At 40.4% G+C, this 22,046-nt stretch overlaps 1 long non-coding RNA gene across 1 annotated transcript in view; it reads left to right on the top strand.

The window, feature by feature from the left end:
• The window catches only part of LOC307015436, a 32,821-nt gene that overhangs the window by 4,108 nt on the left and 6,667 nt on the right, over positions 1 to 22,046 (top strand). The window lies entirely within an intron of this gene.

Genomic DNA, 22,046 nt, shown 5'->3' with positions numbered 1-22,046 from the left:
TGTTAACTAGTCTTACCATATCTGACTTACTGTGCTAAAATCTGGGGCAATAACTACAAAAGTTCTATAAATGCAGTATCTATTCTACAAAAAAAAGCCATACGAATCATTCACAATGTCAAATACCTTGATCACACTAACACATTATTCCTGCAGTCAAAATTGTTAAAATTCACAGACCTGGTAGAATTCCAAACGGCACAAATCATGTTTAAGGCTAATCATAACGTTTTACCAGGAAACATCCAAAAATTATTCACTCAACAAGTGGGGGGATATAGTTCAAGGAGACCAATTCAATTCAAGATTCATAGGGTCCGTACAACCAGAAGAACTGTTTGTATCTCAGCCTTTGGAGTGAGACTATGGAACAGTTTGAATGTGGAGCTAAAGCGATGTCCAGACATTAACCAGTTCAAGAGGAAATACAGACACATTATTTTCTCGAGATACAGGGATGGGGAAGGTGTTTCACTTTGTGTATGTGTATATGTGTGAGTATGTAGGTGTGTATATGTATGTGTGCATATATGTATATCAGTGTATGTATGTGTATGTATATGTGTATATGTATATATGTCCATCAACAGATAAAGCCGATTAATAATACTAATAATATCAATAATAATGCATAAAAATGATAATTATTGCAGATTACAAATTATAAATAAATCATTTAGGGACAAGGGGGTGAGATTAAATAAGTTATACTTCTTCTCACTCCTTTTCGAACATTAGATGTGGCACTGTTTATGTTGCTAATGCTGTTGTTGTTGTTGTTGTAAATGTCCTTTTTTTGTTCGAAATAAAAATGTATCAATCAATCAATCAAAGCCTGAGTCTTCATCATGTCTTCACCATGAGCCTGAGTCTTCACCATGTCTTCACCATGAGCCTGAGTCTTCATCATGTCTTCATCATGAGCCTGAGTCTTCATCATGAGCCTGAGTCTTCATCATGTCTTCATCATGAGCCTGAGTCTTCATCATGAGCCTGAGTCTTCACCGTGAGTTTTCATCTTCATCATGAGCCTGAGTCTTCATCATGTCTTCATCATGAGCCCGAGTCTTCATCATGAGCCTGAGTCTTCACCGTGAGTTTTCATCTTCATCATGAGCATGAGTCTTCATCAGGTCTTCACCATGAGCCTGAGTGTTCACCATGAGCCTGAGTCTTAAATGACAGGTATGTGCAGCAGGTGAAGCCAGGACCAATGCACCATCGTTGTTGGAGGGCTTGATAACCCCCTCACACTCCACACTTGTGGCGGACCCTGCACACGAACGCACAAACGGAGTGTGTAGGGGGTCAGTTTGGAATTGGGCCAAAGTACTATTTCTCTGGATACACAACGTCCTGACTACACAATTACCAACAAGTCCTCCAACTCATACGACCAAATGGGTCGATTGTTCAGGCCCTTATTACGACCAAATATGTTGTTTGTTCAAGCGCTTAATACAACCTATAATTACGTTTTAAAGTTTTCGGCCTCTAGTGCTCCCGTTGAATGCAAACGTTACAGATGGTCGTTTATTCACAAATAACCCTCTCTGTAAAATCCTAAATTGTAGGATAGTTTGGCCATTAAAACGCTTTTTGATTATATTTCTAGCAAGAAGTATATATTGTACTTTTAGAATCCACGTCCAGTCGATATGTAGGATCTATAGTTTGATAGATATTACAAAGATGATTTGAGGTATGCGGCAGCCTCCGTGTAAAGTTACGGGTTGAAAACAGTATTTCCAGTCTCGACGTTTTCATAATAAAACCAATGATCAAATGATTTAACAGTGATATCTGCAGTACTCATCCACTAAAAAACATCAGTTTATCCTTGTTAATTATACGACATTAATTGGTTTAAATTGTGTACAATGCTTTTGTGTTTTTCCCATAGGTTTTTCTCTTTCATTTCTGAGAGACACCTTTCTTTTTTCAGAGGTTTTGATAGACTAAAACATCAAACTACACCCATAATCCTGGATGTTTTAGCCGCAATGCACGTCAGGATATGGTGTTTATGTGATATGAAATCTGAAAACATTTAAAAATATATATATATACTTTATTCCGAGTGTTCTTGCTTTTCTCTTTGGAAGTCATCACATAACGGCATTGTAATACACGGTTCGGCTGCATTAAATATTACACATCATTTCTTTATTTATAGAGTCCTGATGAGAAGACCTTTGGACAAACTGGAAGAAATGCCATAGAAACTGAATATGTGACGTGGATCATAAATGTATCAGCAATTAAACAACATCTTCCATTTCTTTTCACACAATATGTCTCCTCGCAGTATCAACACTAATTTGGCTGACTTTTATATTTGATCCAATTGGTAGATTGGTAGGTTATATTTACACCATAACCGTGCACAGCTGATAGAAAGGGACTTGTAGTTTTTAAAGATATTACTGATTTTCTGAACTACCTTTCCAAGTCCTCATGCAGTTGACTGTTACAGGTCTATACAGGTTCATGGTACAATGCATAAGCTTCAAATCAAGAGAATGAAACAATTTTTCCGGGGCCGACGACATCAAATAACGGCTACCAGCTTACGGCTACCAGCTTACAGCTAGCGGCCGTCGACACCGGCTAACAGCTAACCACGACAGCTAACGGCCAGCAGCTACCGACGGCTAACAACGGCTAACGACGACTGACAACTAACGGCTAGCAGCTAACGGCTGGCTGCTTCCATGTGTTAACATCTGACTGTTAACATTTTTTTTTGTTTTGGTGGTGCCGGAGGGGAAGTTCGACCAAGCCTGGTTGACCTCGTGTGGATCCTCTCACAATTTCACCTTCCTGTTTTTTGGTACTGGACAGGACGACCCTTTTGAGCTTTTTCCGGAGCCTGAGAGGAGGTTCATCCAGCCGGTTGACCTCGTGTGGACACTCTCGCTTTTTCACCACCTCAAAGGCGGTTCCGGACGTCGCCCATGTTTTCACCGGCGCCTGGGTGGCGCACTTCTGGACCCCGTCTCGCCTCGGCAGTTTCGGACTTCGCCCATACTTTCATCATGGGTGGCGCACTCCGGGACCCTGTATGGCCTCTTCCCTCACCTCGGCAGCGGCTTCGGACGTCGCCCTCGCTTTCATCAGCGCCTGGGTGGCGTACTACTGGACCCTGCCTGGCCTCTCCTCTAACCGCGGCTCACGGTTCGCCTCGACAGTTTCGGACGTCGCCCATGCTTTCATCGGCCCATGGGTGGCATGCTTCGGGACCCTGTCTGGCCTATCCTCTGTCCACGGCTCCATCCTCTCGGGGAGACTGCTCCCGCCTTCCGGGGATACCGCTCATTCCTCCCGAGGACTTTGTGCCTGCCACCGTTGCGCGTTTGCCTGCGGCCGGGCTGCGCTCCTCCCTGCTGGGGACCACCGGGATATTCATGCCCGTCCCCACGTCGCGGCTCAGCGACCCGGTTTTCTACGGCTGGTGGATGTGTTCTTTGTTCGCCTGAACGCCTACCCCCTGCGGCCCCCTTCGACGGCCTGTTCCATGGGCCGGCCCTCACCTGCAACCCCACCCTCCGCGGGCCCTGTGGTGCTTCCTCCCGGACGCGAGGATTGTGCCATGTTTGAATTCTGGGGGGGCTTGTGTAGTGATCACTAATTTACTCATGTTACATAATTCACTCATGGAACTACGGGTTGGGGGTATTGTTTCCGCACGGACATATGTGTTGCTAACTGTATATATTGTGTGCCCTCCTTGCTTCTTCCCTCTCTTCTCTACTCGGACTGCAAGCCAGCAACATGTCCTTTTCTGCTCCTCAATAAAGTAACCTTTTGCACCTTCGATGCACCGCCTCCGACTCCTATCTCTCAGCACTACAATGTCAAGCTTAAGTCGGAGTCTAAAATGACTCCCAGACTTGTCACCTGAAGTTTGCTCTGAAAACGTAGGTTCCCTAGCCTGGTCGAAAACTCCTCTTGCTTTTGGGCCAACTAATAAAATATCTGTCTTCTCTTTGTTTAATATAGAAAGTTGTTACTCATCCCTTGAGTGATAGCAGATAGGCAGGAGGTCAGCTACTGTATGTCCAACTATACAACCATCGGTTAAAGCTAAGCACATGGAATGAAATATGTGAACAGAAAGCAAAAGATGAAGACATTAGACTGTATGATACACTCCGTCTGATGCCTTGCAGAGTTTTAAATGATACCAGAACTTCTGCTGACATCTGCTGGTTCAGCTTCAGTACTTTCACTTCTACTACCATGAGAGTTGTGTATCTACTTAAATCCTCAAGTGCGATTATTTGCCCCCCCCAAAATGACATTGTCACAATTTTATGAATCATCATGTAGATAAACAGCAGAGGGACAGAACTTTTATGATAATGTCTCTTGAAATGGCTGAAGTTCACACATCCAGATCAAATTATTTGGATGGAAAAAGTCCAACAAATAAATATCTGATAGGCACCAATTTGCTGTCAGTAGAACAACGGAGAGTCAGCTGATCTCTGTGATTTACACCTTCATGTTTTCACTTAAAATTAAAGCGTTATAGGCAACACAAGGTAGACCTACTCCCTTTTAACTGTCTCTCATGAACCTCTTGCAATTTCCTCAGTAGTCATGTCATTGTTGATGTACAGTCACAGATTATTGTTTAAAAATGAAACCCTTTTAATTTAAGGTATAGGCTTAAACACAAACATTTACACGTAAACACCATTTTCCTGGCATCGACTAGAAGGAGTGAATCTTTAAGTGAAATGCCTCGGACTCGGTTCACTGCACATTTACATTTCTGTAAGAATACACTGACAGCCTGTTTGTATAATGTGTTATTGTGTGATGCACAAAGCATAATGGGGAAAAAACTGTCAGTCTGCATCAGGTATCCAATCATTTACTGTATTATGTCCTGAAAATACTGGTGAGGAGAGCATGCAGTGGAGTAATGCAATACAAACCAACAGTTTATCTATCATTGAAAAGGCTTCAGTTGGCATGAGCTCATACAAGTTGTACCATGCAATATTCCTATATTTAATATTTACACGTAACAGAATATATATTTTTTAGGGGAGTCCAAACTACGGCACGGGGGCCAACTGTTGGCCGTTGTACGTTTGTAATTGTCCCGCAGCAAATTCTCAAAGTATAACGGAATATGGCCCACATATGAAACTAGTGCTTGTCTTAAATTGTACTTCTTAAACATGTAAATATATTACACAGTATTCATGTATAAGCCTTATGAGGCAATATACCTCCCCTCTAGTGAGGGGCCCATCCCTTCATATGTTTTTCTGTATGTGAACATTTTCTGTATCTCACCACATGATGGCACTATGTAGTTATAACACGTCTCTTTAATAACATTGTGTTAAATCCTGAGTAAAATGCATATCAGAATTTGTGAATACTGTTATGCATTTGTTTCTCGTGGTTGCAATATGTATGTGTCTACCTGTTTAGCTGCAGCATTACATTGATAATCTTCATTTCCTCACACTTCCCCATTAGAACTCAACAGAAAATACAGCTCTGTCAGATTTATGGAATCTTTCGGCATTACTGGCCCCAGGCAAACTGAGGAGCCAAACTGCAGACACCAACCAACAACTCATTCAGGAACTACATTTTAAACCAATTTTACTCCATTCATTCATTCATTTATAACTTGGCATAGCATATTTAAATCATAAAATGTTCTTGGGCCTACACTGTACACATATGCGTTAGGTATCCTTATTTTATATTTTAAATAATTGCACTGCACACACAAAAAACTCATTTAAAACTGCAAAAGTACAATTGAGGTACTTTACTTGAGTATTACCATTTTATGTTACTTTGTACTACTCCACATTTAAAAGGTAAATAATGTTACCGTACTCCGCTAAATTTTTTAGCTATGTTTTTCATAAAATAAGTGCATCTCTAAAAATGTAACTAGTGGACTAACTCTTTAATTCAGTAAAAATAGTCAAATGATTAAAAATATTTTACAAAAAGTAATCAGAACTTTGTTTGTCTACAACAGTCAAATTCTACTTGATGCAACAATATTATCTAGACATGTCAGGTATAAATATAATCATATACACTCATAAAGGCAATTTTTCTGCACAATGAGTAATTTTACTTTTTATACTTTAAGTACATTTAGCAAAAAATACTTTTTTTTGTTTAACTTAGTACTTTTTAATGCATGTATACATATGTAACATTAAGCTGTCTGTGGCTCTTTTCCTGCTGTAACAACGTAAATGTCCCCTCTGTGGGGCTAATAAAGGTATTCTGATTCTGAATGCAGGACTTTTACATTTAATTAAGTATTTTGACAATAATGTAATGGTACTTAACTCAAGTAATTCCAGAGAGGTTATCTCCTAAAAGTTATTTACTCTTTTGAAAAAATCAATGCCAATATTTCCTCGGGCAAAGCCCAATACTGAGAGCAGAAGGTGATGCGGTAATGAGGGATCAGATTCCAGCTCTGAAACTTGAGACGAGATAATTGAACACCTCTTTAGTGCTTTTGGTGAGCAGCTCTGCAGAACATCAAAGGTCAGAGCTGGTGAAAGAGGGTCAGCTCCCTCAGCAGGGGGAGTGTGGCTGAACTGAAGCCTGACGTCAGCTGACAAATCACTGCAGGCTGATGTCCCTTTTCCAGGTTGAAAGATTACACTGATCGGGTTTCAGTGGTCTTTGCTCTAAAATCTATGGGAGTGATTCACACAGACACTCTGCTCCTTAACATGAACTACCCCCCTGCTCCTCCTCCTCCTCCTCCTCCTTTGTTTTCTTTCTTGCCATATTTGCGCTGTGTTTTCAGAATCAGGTTTTTTGCCAAGTAGGTTTACACATACAAGGCTTTTCCCTAGGTGTACATGTTGCATACATAACGTTTAATATTAGGAAAACATCCCAAAATAAAAAAACAACGTCAAGATATAGAAAATGATCTTACATGGAATCTGGATATACCAAAAAACTACCTGCAGTATAGCATTGTAAAGTACTAATACAATAAACGATATGCCATATTGTTATGGAGAGCAGAAAGCTGTGTAGATACCATGGTAGATACTGAGAGAGTTAGCTTGTATAAAAATGTGCAAAATATTCAGAGGGTTGTGCAGAACTGGCAATACTTACTGTAAATGAAATAAATAAAAACAACATATTGTTTGCGTAGTGTGCATTATTGTAATACATACAGTCTATAGAGCAGCTGAAGACTGTATGCATTACATTAATGCACACTTTTGTTTATGAAACAGTAATAGTTTTGGTAGATTAGAAAAAGACTTATCAGCAGGCTTGGATTTTCGTCATTTTAGGGGCAAGGCCATTTGGACTTAGGTGTCACACATTTTTTCAGGGCGGAAAGGCCACATGCTAGGGCACAAAGGTCATTGAGGGAAAAATTAGGATTTGGAGCTTACTAATAAATAACTTAACTTTCTGATAAGAAAAACACACGAATGACATGGAAAAAAAAATCACTTTTTAAATATCAATAATGTCATCATATAGGCCTATTACCTATTAACGTATATAAAATGAAATACTTTACTTTGAATAATTAGTGTTCGCTATATTTTCCATCTACTACTTCTCCCATTCACAAATCCGAAATCAAATAAAAAAATCGAAAATGTAATATGTAACAAATATATTCCATTTCATAGCAGAAGCAGCCTTCATGGGTCAAACTCTGCACATACATCATTCAGCAGTGCACGGTGAAGCTCCAACATTCAACTGTATGAACAAGCAATACTGTGAAATGCAAAAGTGTGTGTGTGTGTGTGTGCGTGTGCGTGTGCGTGTGCGTGTGCGTGTGCGTGTGCGTGTGTGTGTGTGTGTGTGTGTGTGTGTGTGTGTGTGTGTGTGTGTACAAGAGTCTCTTTAATCAACTCCTCACAGCTCCTCAAATCTGTTCAGAAACTGGACAAAAGTTTAACATGTACAAACCACAGACTGTCTGTGTCATGGTGAATACAGTCGAGGCTTTAATTCTGTCTTTAGGACGTTGTTGTGAGTTTGGACGGCAGCTACAACGTTAGTTTAGCCCTCTTGTCAGTACACTTGTCAAAGCATTAAAGCATGGTTTTTACTAACCGTTATCAGTATTTAGTTACTTCAGCATCATTTTTGAAACGTGTATTACAATTAAATCACGGTAAAATAGGTTAATTTTGTCGTAGTGGGGCCCTTTCTCATTTCATCAAATCCCCCTCCTCGACTCCTCGGTCCTCCGGTGGTGACCCGGAAATGAATTTCAGCGCGCCATTTGAAGGATATCTAATTTCTCTAAATGCACTTCGAGGATCGAGTGTCGAGGAGGCTCTCTGAGGAGCTATAACCGAGGATACACTGATGGGTCCTCCACGGTCCTCCATGGCTCCTTCGTGGATGCATTTCCGGGAACAGTGATGTTTCAAAGAATCGTGACGCACGGCCGGACTTATCTCAGCCAATGACAGCTCTGCATGCATCCCCTGGATATTATTTTATTAACTGCTCTCATCGCGACGCGATGTTTACAGAGAGAACAGCTGTGAGGTCCGTGATATATCCAGTCTCTGATAGTGCTGCGTTAGTATGAGAGTGCTCTGTTTGATTCTGAAATTGTATATATTTATATAAATACATACATATATGTGTGTGTGTGTGTGTGTGTGTGTGTGTGTGTGTGTGTGTGTGTGTGTGTGTGTGTGTGTGTGTGTGTGTGTGTGTGTGTGTGTGTGTGTGTGTGTGTGTGTGTGTGTGTGTGTGTGTGTGTGTGTGTGTGTGTGTGTGTGTGTGTGTGTGTGTGTGTGTGTGAGTCCGCATCTGTAGCCTGTTATTGTCTCATTATACCGCACTGTGAATGACTCAAAGTAAATATATAAGTCGTCATGAACACATCTGTCCATCAGACAGAGTGCTGCTGTGCCTCCTGTCATCATTAATGGACGTCTCTTTCAAACAGTGGTCGCCAACCAGTCGATCGCGATCGACCGGTCAATCGCGAGTGTGGTGCGGGTAGATCGCGGACCGTTAAAAAAAAAAGTAACAAAAGAAAAATTTAATTAAAATAATAATGTTTGAAAAATACGTTTTTAGATGTAAACCTATCATCCACCACCCCGTTAGCAGGTGCCACTTGATTGACGTATATTTGAGACACCTCAATAATATAATACATTAACCGTGCTTTACGTGAACCTCATCATGACACAAGAGACAACGGCAGGAGTGTAATTGCCTGTGTTCACTGAACGCAACAGAGGCAAGACACCACACCAATCAGAGAGTTGCATGGAAATACACGTGTGCTTGTGTCATTCAAGCTCGGCTCTGTGTGTGTGTGGCAATAGCGCATTTAGTGTGATAGAGAGAGGGAGAGAGGGAGGGAGAGAGGGAGAGAGAGGGACCGGGGCTAGCGGGGACCGTGATGTTAGCATCTGGTTAGCTAGCTGCACTAACTAACCAACGGACATAAGGAGCTGTTTCCATAACAAGCTGGAGGAGAGTCCTCCCCTGTCAGACTGAGGGGCTCAGGTGAGCTAAAGGACTCTCTGAGTGTTTAGAACGGTTTTGTCCCAAATTATTCAAAAGATTATTTCCGCGGCACACCTTCATATGATCATAGTTATACAAACAATAAGAGAATAAATGAAGAAAAAATAAATGAAATAGCCTACTATACAGTATGTCAGTAAAACAAGAATACAATTTAAAAGGGGAGTGATTTGTAAAATATCAAAAAAGAAAAAGAAAATCTGTTTACAGTTCTGTTTCACATGGGTGCTGAGAGAGGTATCCATAGATCTCTTCATGTTGCTCTCAAAGTCCACCAGATTGATGCTTTGAACTTCAATATTTAAAAAAAAAAATCTTCTCAGGGGAGCATCCCCCCGGACCCCCCTAGAGGAGGTTAGGACCCCCCTAGAGGAGGTGAGGTACGCCCCCCAATAGCACTTTACCCCTGCCTATATGCCGTGAGCTGATTATGGAGCCTTCATTGTAACAGTAATTCAGATGCAATTAGCCTATATAAAAGGCCTCAAATTGGAAGCATTGTCTGGGCCGTCTTTTTCACTAAATTCTGCAATAGGTAGATCTCGACTTTCACCTAGGCCGAGGTCGGTGATCTTTGGCTTAAAAAGGTTGGTGACCACTGCTTTAAAATGACCGCTCAGAGGAGAGGAGTTCTCATTTCTCTAACCGCCTGCTGCTTTCCCTCCTCTCTCCTCGGCTCCTCCGCTCGCATCTCATGTGGGCGGGACTAGTCTAGAGGATAGGAGTCGTGGAGGGGAGTCGAGGAGGGGAGTTAGAGAAATGAGAAAGGGCCTTGGTTTCCACCACAGTATTTACATGGATATAAGCCCCCCCCCTTCTCCAGCGCGTCCTGTTTGAATGACAGGAGTACACACAGCTGACAGAGCAATAGAGTGGAGAAGTCCCTCCATGGGACCCAAGCCCCCAGGAAGTGCGCCGGACTCAGATGAAGGCCCATTCCCAAACCGCCCCCTACACCCTACCCCTACACCCTACCCCTCCGTTTGCGCGTTCACGCGGAGGGTCGCCATATTGAGGGCTGTTCCAAAGCAATGAGTGTGGAGCGGTGTGGAGGGGGAGTGGGCTATCAAGCCCTCAAACAGCGAGTCTGCAGCGGTGCTGACTTGAGACCGGTCTCTACCTGACCGGAGTCACGCTGTGTGTGTCCGTCAGGAAACACACTGTTTACAAGTAGTTCCAGCATCCACTGATAAACTGCGATGTTAACAACCTCATGATAGCCTCATATGTTTTTAACTTAGGATCATACCTGTGTCTAGTCTAGAAAAAGGTAAATGTGTGCATTTTATTATAAAGTTGTGTATATTTACAGACATTTGCAAAAACTAATAAGCTTATAAACATCAGGTTTAAAACTAAAAGAGCTTTGAAACACAATGAAAAATGTTTGGAGTTATATTTGAGTTATTAATTTAAACTTTTTGTCAAAGAGATGTTGATTTGAAACCGTTGTTACATACAGTTACGGCATTTCCTGTTTCTGCTGGAGAGAGGGGAGGCCGTCCCAAAGCTTGCTGCTGTATTTTTCCCTCCATCTGACAGGAGGGAGCCTCGTTGAGCTGCGAGTGTGGCTACAGACGGAGTTCACTCCGTCACGGAGGGATAGGGTCGAGGGAGTGGTTTGGGATTGGGCCGAAAATATTTGTGGTGGCCAAACGGCGACCACACTTCCGTTTGGTTGCCAGGCCCGGAAAACACTTTTTCCCATTGACTTACATGGGGAAAGAGTGTTCTGTAAATCGTTGGATAATTTTTTTTAAACTAAATAAACTACCCAGTATGAACACTTGTATAGCCCTTATTAAAAACATTTGTTCCTCAAGTTGTAAAAATGTGCTAATAACGTTATTCTGAGAGTTATTTCCCTCTGCATTATGAACGCGCATCTAACCCACGGGACCGCGCCGCCCGGCACGTTCATGTTAACTGTTCAGCATGTTCCCGACCAATCAGAGCACTCTGTGCTCACAGGGAGGGCGGGGGCTGGAACTACAATGAGCCGTTAAAGGCAGAGTGTGAAATTCAGTGAATACAGTACACGTAGTTTACAGACATGTATGAGAAACCAATGTGAGTTGCGTTTATCTTTACCCATGGATGCACAATAAGAACGGACCCATATCTTCTTACTGCCATCCCATGGAGCTGTAATAATGGATATATTGCACATGTTTGCTGTAATTCATTATTATACTACATGGGCTGTATGATTACATATTGTACCATACATTTTGTATTAAATAAAGTTAATATTACCGACGTTAGATTAACGTCCCTGTAGCTTCTTATTGCACTAAGAAGCTTATTGCAATATATATATATGAGAGTCACGCAATTAACCCATATCTCATGCATTCACGCCACACTTGCCTTTCCTCACGCTATGTTTTCGTCCAAAATAAATGTATATAAAAATGAATTGAAGGAACAGCAAACCGAGCGGTCTACGAAATGAGACGGTCTTCTGGCTTAGTTCAGTAAAGTTGGAACGATATTGGGAGATTCTGATTTCACGGATCAATAACTCGAACAAAACGTTATTCAGACACAAATGACGTCTCCTAAGTACCGTGGTAAGGTTGACAACGAACTACAATCACATTTTGATCAAAAAAAGCCAATATGCGCCGTCCTCCGAGCTGGACACATTACATTGGTCTCTATCCGCAGCCGGAGAAGAAACGAGTGCTCAGGGACCGTCTGCAAAGTGCAACTCCGAAATAAGTGAATACAATAATATTTAGACCCTCCAGAAAAACGCGATCCTGCGATCGCAGAATTGACCGCATAATCAGCAAAATGGCGCAGATTTTTAAAAGGCCGCATATTTATCAAAAGGCCGCATAATCCCCGCATTTTTCCACACAAAGTTGAGAAAAAAAAAAGTTAACTCGTCTTGACGTGAAGTAGTGACGATGATGACGTGACGTCATCAGCTCACGCATCACAGAAGGTAAACAACACCGTAGAGTGAACGTGTGGAACTCAGACGAACATTTCTGTTAAAGAGCGGGCAAAGCAGTACCCCGATGTCTTTCACGAAAGTGGGGGGAAACTATTCTGCATCCCGTGCAACTGTGTGTTGGAGCATACGTCTGAGAGAAAGTCGACGGTGACGACCCACTTTGATTCATTCAAACATTTGAAAATGCTTTCTGCTGCTGCGGACAAGAAAGCCAAACAACTCACGTTCACCGAGGCATCAACCTCCAAAACCCTTTTGAGGGCTACAAGAAACGAAGTGAGTAGCCTACAAGATTGAAGCCGGTCAGATAACGAACGAGTAAATGAAAACAGAATGAGGCGGAGAAGTGTGTGTGAGAGAGAGAGAGTGTGATTAAAATAGCCCCATTGCTCTTACAATAAATAAACATTGAATGTGTTTAATTGAATAGGAAAGGGGTTTAACGTTAGTGGCAGGTTGTGAGTGAGAGAGAATAAATAAGACAGCCCAATATTTTAAAAAAATCTATTATTTTTCGCAACTTTCCGCATATTTCACAACTTCCCGCAATTTCACCGCATAAAATTACATAAAAACCCCGCATGTTTAATCGCATAATCAAGGATTTTAGCCCGCATAATCAAGGATTTTTGCCCGCGTTTTTCTGGAGGGTCTAAATATTCAACCACTATTATACAGCTTATTACTACCAAACTCACTACTACACAATAGTCTCCTGGTGGTCATACTACAGCAGAGAGTTTTGAAGAATATGCTTTTGAATAATTTTGGGGAATATTTATAATGTAAAATGTTCAATAAATATGGCATCATCTTAAATAACGTTACTATACAGTATATTTCTACCAAACTCACTATTTGCATTGTTGTTGTTAGCATCTGGTTAGCTAGCTGCGCTAACGGATAGAAGCTATTTCTCAAACAATGAGAGGGAGAGCTCTCTCCTGTCAGGCTGAGAGAGATAACTACAGCTCAGTGAGTTAAGGGACTCTGTTTAGATAGTTAACTTTAGTCTAGTTATCTCAGTGGGTCTTAAACGTTTTGGTCACTATTTATGAGAATAAATGAAACACAGTTAAACAAGAATACAGTTTAAAAGGTGAGTGATTTGTAAAATATCCATAAAGAAAAAGAAAATCTGTTTCCAGTTCTGTTTCATATGGGTGTTGAGAGATGTATCCTTAAATTCATTTTGCTCTCAAAATGCACCAGGTTGATGCATTTAACTTCAATATTTAAAAAAAAAATCTTCCCGGGGGAGCAGGCCCCCGGACCCCCCGGAGGTGAGGACACCCCCCCACTTATAAAATAGAACTTTACCTCTGCTTACACCTATATGCCATTGTATATGCTGTGAGCTGATTATCGAACCTTCATTGTAAGAGACGCGGGTACACTGTGTATGTGCGTATTCCACTGTAGCGCCCGGTACATTAATGGGAAACCCTAGTTTGTACATGTTCAATACATCTTTTAACACTGTACACATGAACGTTTCTTTTTTCGGTTCACCAAAAAAAGATCTCACTCCAAGCTGAACACAAATGTTGGCAGCCCTGTATATATATATATATATATATATATATATATATATATGTATATATATATATATATATATACATATACAGTGCAATAATTATTTCATGCTAAATGAAGCTCTGTTGCTTGGATATCACTAGATCCTGTTACAGCGTAATATAAGTACATAATGATTGATGTGTACATTAGCATAATTACTAGCTAGCCGCTAGCTGCTAACTGCCGCCTCGTTAATATCAAATCCATCATAATAACAAATCATTGCCATGCTCTCATGAACGCGCGGTGCTGTTACGTGTACGCAAATTGACGTGCTTGATGTGAACGAGCATTTTGGTTAAAGTTGCGCATGCGCTATGAGCGCACATATATGGGCTCAGAACAGTCTCATAATACACACATGCACACAGAAGGATTCACACTTGTATTTCATGATCCGCGAAAGGATTCACACTTGTATTTCCGGATCCACACTTGTGTTTTTCAATGCACACACAAATGTGTTCCGTTTCATATACATGTAAATAAAATCCACAGAACACAGAAAAAAGTTGTACATATGTATTTTTGATCCACACATACATTATTTGTTTTCCGTTTAAAACCGCTGCACCTACAAACACAAACCGCTTTCTGTGCACGGATCGCTGTGCATTCGTGTGTGGGTTTTTTGAGACTCCCCTGACGGTCACCCGATTCGTACTTGTAATTTCTCTCATCTATAGCCAATCAGATGTCTCCTCCAGTCTAAGCCAATCACATGAGCGCGCCCCCACGAGGGTATGATTTATTGCGTTCATAACACTTCATATACGCATTTTGCGCTGTCCGGTCAGCTCGCTAAACAGAGGGCGGAGCATCAGGTGATCATGCAGAGCTGCGTGTCTCCGTCAGACCCAGCAGCTGATCTGATCTCTCTCTCGCGTCCGGTTATACTTCACTCGCGTTTATGTCCATATCGATCAGATCCAGCTCTCCTGATCAGCCTTTATAGAGAGCACCGATCAAACTATTTAGAGTTAATAGCGGCCGATAATGACCGGCGGGGCTCCCCCCCGTTGACAGTTCACTCACTGTCTAGCACTGGCTTCGTAATGCACTGATCGATTAGGCTAAGCTAACCTGTAGCTGCTCCCTCCAGTCCACACTCACAACAACTTCATACAGACATAAATAAAGCAGCTGTATTCGCCATACAGGAAACATACATTTAAAACGGTTTTGCCTGCCATTTTTGTGTACACACAAGCATTCATCAATGGTTCGGAAAGTGGCGCTGTACCTTAATAATATAAAGGCTTGTATTTGCTCGCATTTCCTGTTCGAAAACTGAGATTGGAGGTGTCCTGAGATTAGCGCCTGCAGGCAGGCTGCATGGACCTGTGAGCTCCGGACTGCTCAAAATGCGTACATGAAGCGCTACGTCATGAACGCGAGAAATCTACCCTCGTGGGGGCGCGCTCATGTGATTGGCTTAGAATTGAGGAGACATCTGATTGGCTTTAGATTACAAGTACGAATTACAAGTACGAATCGGCTGACCGTCAGGGGAGTCCCAAAAAACCCACACACGAATGCACAGCGATCCGTGCACAGAAAGCGGTTTGTGTTTGCAGGTTCAGAGGTTTTAAACGGAAAACAAATATGTGTGGATCAAAAATACATATGTAAAACTTTTTTCTGTGTTTGGATTTTATATACATGTATATGAAACGGAACACATTTGTGTGTGCATTGAAAAACACAAGTGTGGATCCGGAAATACAAGTGTGAATCCTTTTGTGGATCATGAAATACAAGTGTGAATCCTTCTGTGTGCATGTGTGTATTATGAGACTGTTCTGAGCCCATACACATACGGGTACTTCTCAGGTATGCCGGGTAATCTGTGACGTTTCGCTCTCTCAAAAGTTGGGCCATTTTATCATCATGCGCCAATGAGCAACTCTCATAGGAATGAATGAGGCCCCGCCTCCCACGCTGTATCCAGTTCTTATTATACATCCATGATGGGACCTTATTTCGGAAAAATTATGTATAGAGTGGCGAAGTCCCTCCCCTTCCGGGGGAGCTCCATGGGACCACACCTCTGACAGTACTCTTCAAAGGGTTCACGAAATATGACTACTACTCTTACTGTTTAATATTTTGGGTTACTTGATGTTACTTCATGTTAAGGCTAATAAAAATGACAAGGCTAAGACTGTAATGCTAACTAACGTGCTTGCTACTAGCTAGGTAGCTAACTTGATCAAGCCAGCCACTCCTGGTCCTTTCATCAGATGGGAAACGGAAGAACGAGCAAGAGCCATTGCTGGTATGATAACAACCTGGTACTAAGCACACAGGTATCTTGTTAAAGTTATCTTATCTTAGCTATCTCTTATATTTAGCGGAGGAAAACAATTGTGACATCAGTTATGACATCACTTACGTGACTCTGGGATTTGTAGTCTTTCTAGTTGCGTATTTTTCATAGTCTTATATTTCAACAGTTTTACGACAAACTGTGACTTTTTTTAAATGGAAATGATTTTTTAAGATTTTTGAACATCATATATGTAATTCATGACACAATTCAAACGGGATCGAAAGATACGTTTTCTCTCTCCATTGACTTGAATACATAATTTTTCCGAAATAAGGTCCCATGGACCGGAAGTAGATGGGCGTGACTTCGCCACTCCTTCCCCTTCCGGCGGACCTCCATGGGACCTTATTTCGGGAAAAATATGTATTGAAGTCAATGGAGAGAGAAAGATTATCTTTCGATCCCGTTTGAATTGTGCCACGAATTACACATAAAATGTTTGTCAATTTGAAAGATAATTTTGCCAGTCAAAAAAAATAAAATGTGTCGTAAAACTGTGAAGTATCAAAATGTTTTGTGTGAAACGCTCAATGAACTACATCTCTGCTCTCGCACTACAACACAGACGTCACCAAGATGGCCGTCACTACTAAAGAGTACTATCTATCGAATAGGGAACCTGTTCAGGTCAATTAGAGTCAATTTACTAGCTTATTGGTTATGAACAAGACTTCACTTTAAAATAGGGAACATATTCTTGGATAGAAATACCTAATTTTGAGTTATTTAGACACATTGAGGAGAGCATATTAAGAGTTGATGGTTAATTTGTCTATCTTAAAGTGGAACTATCATGCTATATTTGAATAATATAGTGTAGGACCATACCTATATAAGGCATATTTATACTTTTTATTTTTCAAAATACCAAACACTGTCTTTTCATGGGCTGATTCTGTGAGAACAGCATCATCTACAGGCCTGGCATATGTACTACAGCGTCTCCAGCGCTTTCGAACGGCAATGTCCGTGGCTGTCTCCTCCTGATTGGTGGAGTTGGCCCAATAGCCGTAGCGCCACTTCTGTGACATCATAGAAGTGTTCAAATCTGGATCAGTCTGTATCAGATCCGTTGCAGCCCCTTTTTAAGAGATTTGGGTATGGAGGAAAATAGAGAGGGTTGTGTTTTCTGACACTTGGTGAGTTCCCTGGAACACCGGGGACACATATTCATGTATAAAAGACGTACCAAAGTGCATTTTGCATGATAGGTCACCTTTAATATGAAGTTGTACCACCTATATGATGAACATTGATGTCTATGTGCCTTATTCTGTATTTGACATAATTGTTTCAATAAAAAAAAAAGATATAAGTCAATATATTGAGATAGCTAAGTCAATATATTGAGATAGTAAGTCAATATATTGAGATAGCTAAGTCAATATATTGAGATAGTAAGTCAATATATTGAGATAGCTAAGTCAATATATTGAGATAGTAAGTCAATATATTGATTTACAGGATTTCTTTTTCCCTATGGTGCAAACAGGCTTCCAGAGATTACACTTAAAATATTTGTTGTTAGTGCCATTGTTCATCACTTAGGTAATTAAAAATAATTTGACAAATAATTTAATAATTTGGTTAATAAATGTAATAATGTATTTAAATACAAAATCTCACAGGTGACAAATATAAAGAAGGAGACCTGGGTGGCTCTGCAATAAGAATAGCTAAATATATTATACGGAAAAAAATTAAAGAAGTGTCCCTGATAGTGACGAACCTACATAATTGTTTTTAATAAAAGTTTCTAAGTGCAATAGTAATTTCATACGAATTTGGTAAAAAAAAATAACATTTCCATTCAGATTCACAGCAGCAGATAAAAAAAAAAAGTTTTTTCGCAGAAATGTACTCTATTATTTTACAGACCTTTCTTGTTTTTCTATATTAAGTGTAAATACCATAACAATACAGTAAATTACTTTTATTTAAAAAATAAATAAAGGTTTTATTCTGTAAATTGGTTTGATGAGAAATTATCGTTTTTTTACAGGATAATTCCATTGTTTAATTGTCTTGAATGTTAAATTACATTGAATTCTATGTAAAAACACATACAGTAAGATACACATAATTTGACTGCATGTAAAATGAAGGCAACTTTTTTTTTTTGTATCAGTAAAAACTTACATTGAATGTAACAAAATGTAAAAAAACAAAAAATAAGTGTATTCTCTACTGTTGTAGAATAAAAAGAAATCTTATCATAAAACATCTCTAAAATGTTAAATAAATGTATAAATCTTCACAAAAAATGTAATATATTGCAGAAATACCCAAAAATGATTTTGTGTAAATAAAGTAGTTTTCATAGTATAATAAAATTGTTAACTGTAAAAAAAAAGTGTCAAATTAAAAAAACGTAAAATGTAAGTAAAAAGCTACGGCACTTGAAATGGAATCCAATACAACGGCAGACAAGACAAGCAGGATTGGAATGAGTCCACAACACTCCTGATTGGTTAATACTGTATAAACGTCATCGAAAAAAACCTGCCAATGAGCACTGTCCTCGCCTTTCAATCCAATTTGAAACTTTGAGCGGCTCTCCTGCGGAGCTAGCTGTCTGTATGTCTGCTCACGAGTTTATGGACTAATATCGGGATAGTTTTACATCTACACGTTAAATATGAGCATCGGGACGTCAACAGAGAACAGAAGACTTGAGATCTGGTGATTCCTGCAACTGTAATGGAGTTAAACATGTATTTAGATAATCCTTAGTTTGTGAATGTTTAATTGTGTATTTAAGGTTACGTTTCTTCTTCTAGTTCAGTGAGTTTTGAGTGATGAGACATATAGTTTAATAATAATAATAATAATTTACTGGATCCAGCAGGCCGTTTTAACGTTTTATTCTCAAATGATAGTTGACAAAAGTTTTGCTGCTGTGGATGTTTTTATATAATTTCATGCATCAACAAGATTAAACTCTTTTATTTAACATAGGTATGGGTCAAAGGGACTCAAGGCGGATAGTTCCTTTGTTCTTCAGTCTCTGTTGTTTTATGTTTCATGTGGAACCTAATTGCTGCAGGTCTCCCTTGAAAAAGAGATCTATAATCTCAATGGGGCCAAACTGGATAAATAAAGGTTTGAAATGAAATGAAATGAAGGAAGTGAGTGACTGGCCTGAAGGACGGAGCTTCAAAGACTTTGGTGGGGGAGTGGTCTACACTTGATTGACAGAGGTGGTAATGCAGGTTGAGAGGGGAGAGACTTGTGATTTCTAACAATCTTACTAATTACATTTCTATATTATAACAAGTATGTAAGTGGTTCGGATTAACCTTTTTGAATTAAATTAGCTGAAGTAGCTTTGTGACTGTGGCAGCGGGGTGTGGTTTGGGCGCGGGCTGCTGGAGTGAAGGGAGTGGCTCGGCCGGAGGCCAGACAGCTGATCGGAATCAGGTAATCAGTGCCGGAATAAAAGCATGTCGTAACCTGGTTCTGGTCTGTTTCGCAGTAGGCGGGATCCTGGAAAGGTAGCCAAAGGACCTGTGAAGGTTCCCACCCGGGCAACGTTTGAGACCCGCGTATATTTTTGTTTGGAGTTAATAAATGCCTGTGTTCAACCAACCTGCTCTTTCCGTCCCTATTTGAACCCTGTGTGAGCGGAGAGGCTCACAGTGACCCTTAAACCTGTACCTTGCTGCTTGATGAGTCATTAGAACTACTTGTGTCTGTTCACCATAAAAGGCTTGAGCACAAGTTGCTGCGGCCTTATATTTCGCAGTGAGTTAAACACAGCATAACTGAAAACAGTGTCAAAGTCTATAATGAAACGTGAATGTAAACGTTGAAATGTGAATGAAGACTAAAGAAGAATATAGTGTGTCTGACACACATTATATTTGTACAATAGGTAATAGCAGTTTTATTTTATCACAGCTCAATCTTCCTATTCTCAGAACCCCACGTCCGTTAGATGTGCCTGAAATCTTTGCCTTATCGTGTCAATATAAAATCCGAACAAGCCTTCAGGTTAGTGCAGCACAATTTGGATCTGCTCCCTTTCATCTGACTCAGTGGATGAGGTTTCTGTGAAGCTGAAGAAAGTGCTTTCAGAAGAATCAGCAGAGAACCATGAAGTGACAAGCTCCCTGCAAATGTAACAGGCCCCGCTATGCAGGGCGCGATGACAGATGATATTCCTGTAAAACAGGCGGGTCTTGCCAGATTGTATTAACAATTGACACAAAACAAAACACAATTGTCATTGCCCTTTAATGCTCTCAATATATAAACACATGTTCATGTCTTCAAAATATACTTGTATGCTTGAAGTATTCAAAATAAACACATTTGTGTATAACCAAGTGTCATTAACATCATGACTCCAAATAAAAATGTACTGCTTCAAAACAGATATTGGTGCTGTATTCAAACACTGTTAATTACCTTTTCAGGCAAAGTATTAGCATTGGTCTAATATATGCTAGCATTAGATTCATAATCAAATGAGACAATCTGCAAGAGAATTAGCTATATTTTGTTATTCTTAATGCTTGTCATTCACACATTAAGAAAATAAGTACCGATACATAGCAGAGCAATTGGGGGGATTTGTAGTGCCAATTTCTTGTGTTACATTATATGCTAAAACCAAACGCTTCTGAAAGCATTGTCTAACACAACTGTACCATTTCTTCATATTTGCTGTTTCCTCTGCATACTCTAATGAGGTTTATTATTCTCAAGCGCTTCAAGGCCACAGGGCTGATTTGGCAGACTATGTTGAAACTACTCCTTTTCACACTAAGTTTGAACTTCCATATTTTGCTGACTGTTGTACTTTCTATGGCTCAAGGACACAGGTGTCCAAATAGCGATATGAGACCGTGTGAAAGTGGATTTCTGAGGCGTTCCGCCATGCTACACAAAACTTTGTCTGCCCGCCCTATCTTGTATATAAACTTTGCTATTTTCTTGACTATTGCGCACACTCCTGCAGACTAGTCTGTAGTCTGTGAGACATGTACCTTTGAAGCTTCAAATAAATAACCAGAAAACAACGCTGCCTGCTTTCACCAGTTTATTATTGATATACTCTCATTGTACATCTTTACAAGATTGACGAGTTTAAAATATCCACAACAAATTGGTGTCAGAAGTGGGAACTCTGAAAGCTCCGTCGGGGACACCCAGGGACGCTGGTGGTTGGCCGCCGGGATCCTCGGATTCTCCTCTACCTCGACAGAAAGTATTACGGGACGAGAGGACCAGCGCCTGAGTGAAACTGATTGACTTCACGAGATCCAACGAACTCAATTCCTCTAAAATATCTGGTGAGATGTACAAATTCTAATTGTTTAAAAGTAAAAGTTAAATAACCTCCATGACATTTATTAAGCGGGTTGCTCAAAAGTAGGATATGTGGTATATCCGTAGGATATTTGGTATATCCGTCGTAAAAGGTTTTACGATCAGTTTTTGTGTGATTTGTACTGAGGAAAAAAAATATCACCACCGACGGGTTAAAAATAGTGTTTTGGTAACACGGGGTGTTTTGGTAACACTTAAAGACTTTGTCCATGGAGACAAAGCAAAGTAGGGGGGCAGAGCATCCTGAGGGCCCAATTGTAGATGCCATTCGAGCAAAATATG

Source organism: Notothenia rossii (assembly GCF_949606895.1).
Source record: "Notothenia rossii genome assembly, chromosome: 8".
In the NCBI taxonomy this organism is placed as follows: Eukaryota; Metazoa; Chordata; class Actinopteri; order Perciformes; family Nototheniidae; genus Notothenia; species Notothenia rossii.
This window is presented reverse-complemented; position numbering and strand designations above follow the sequence as displayed.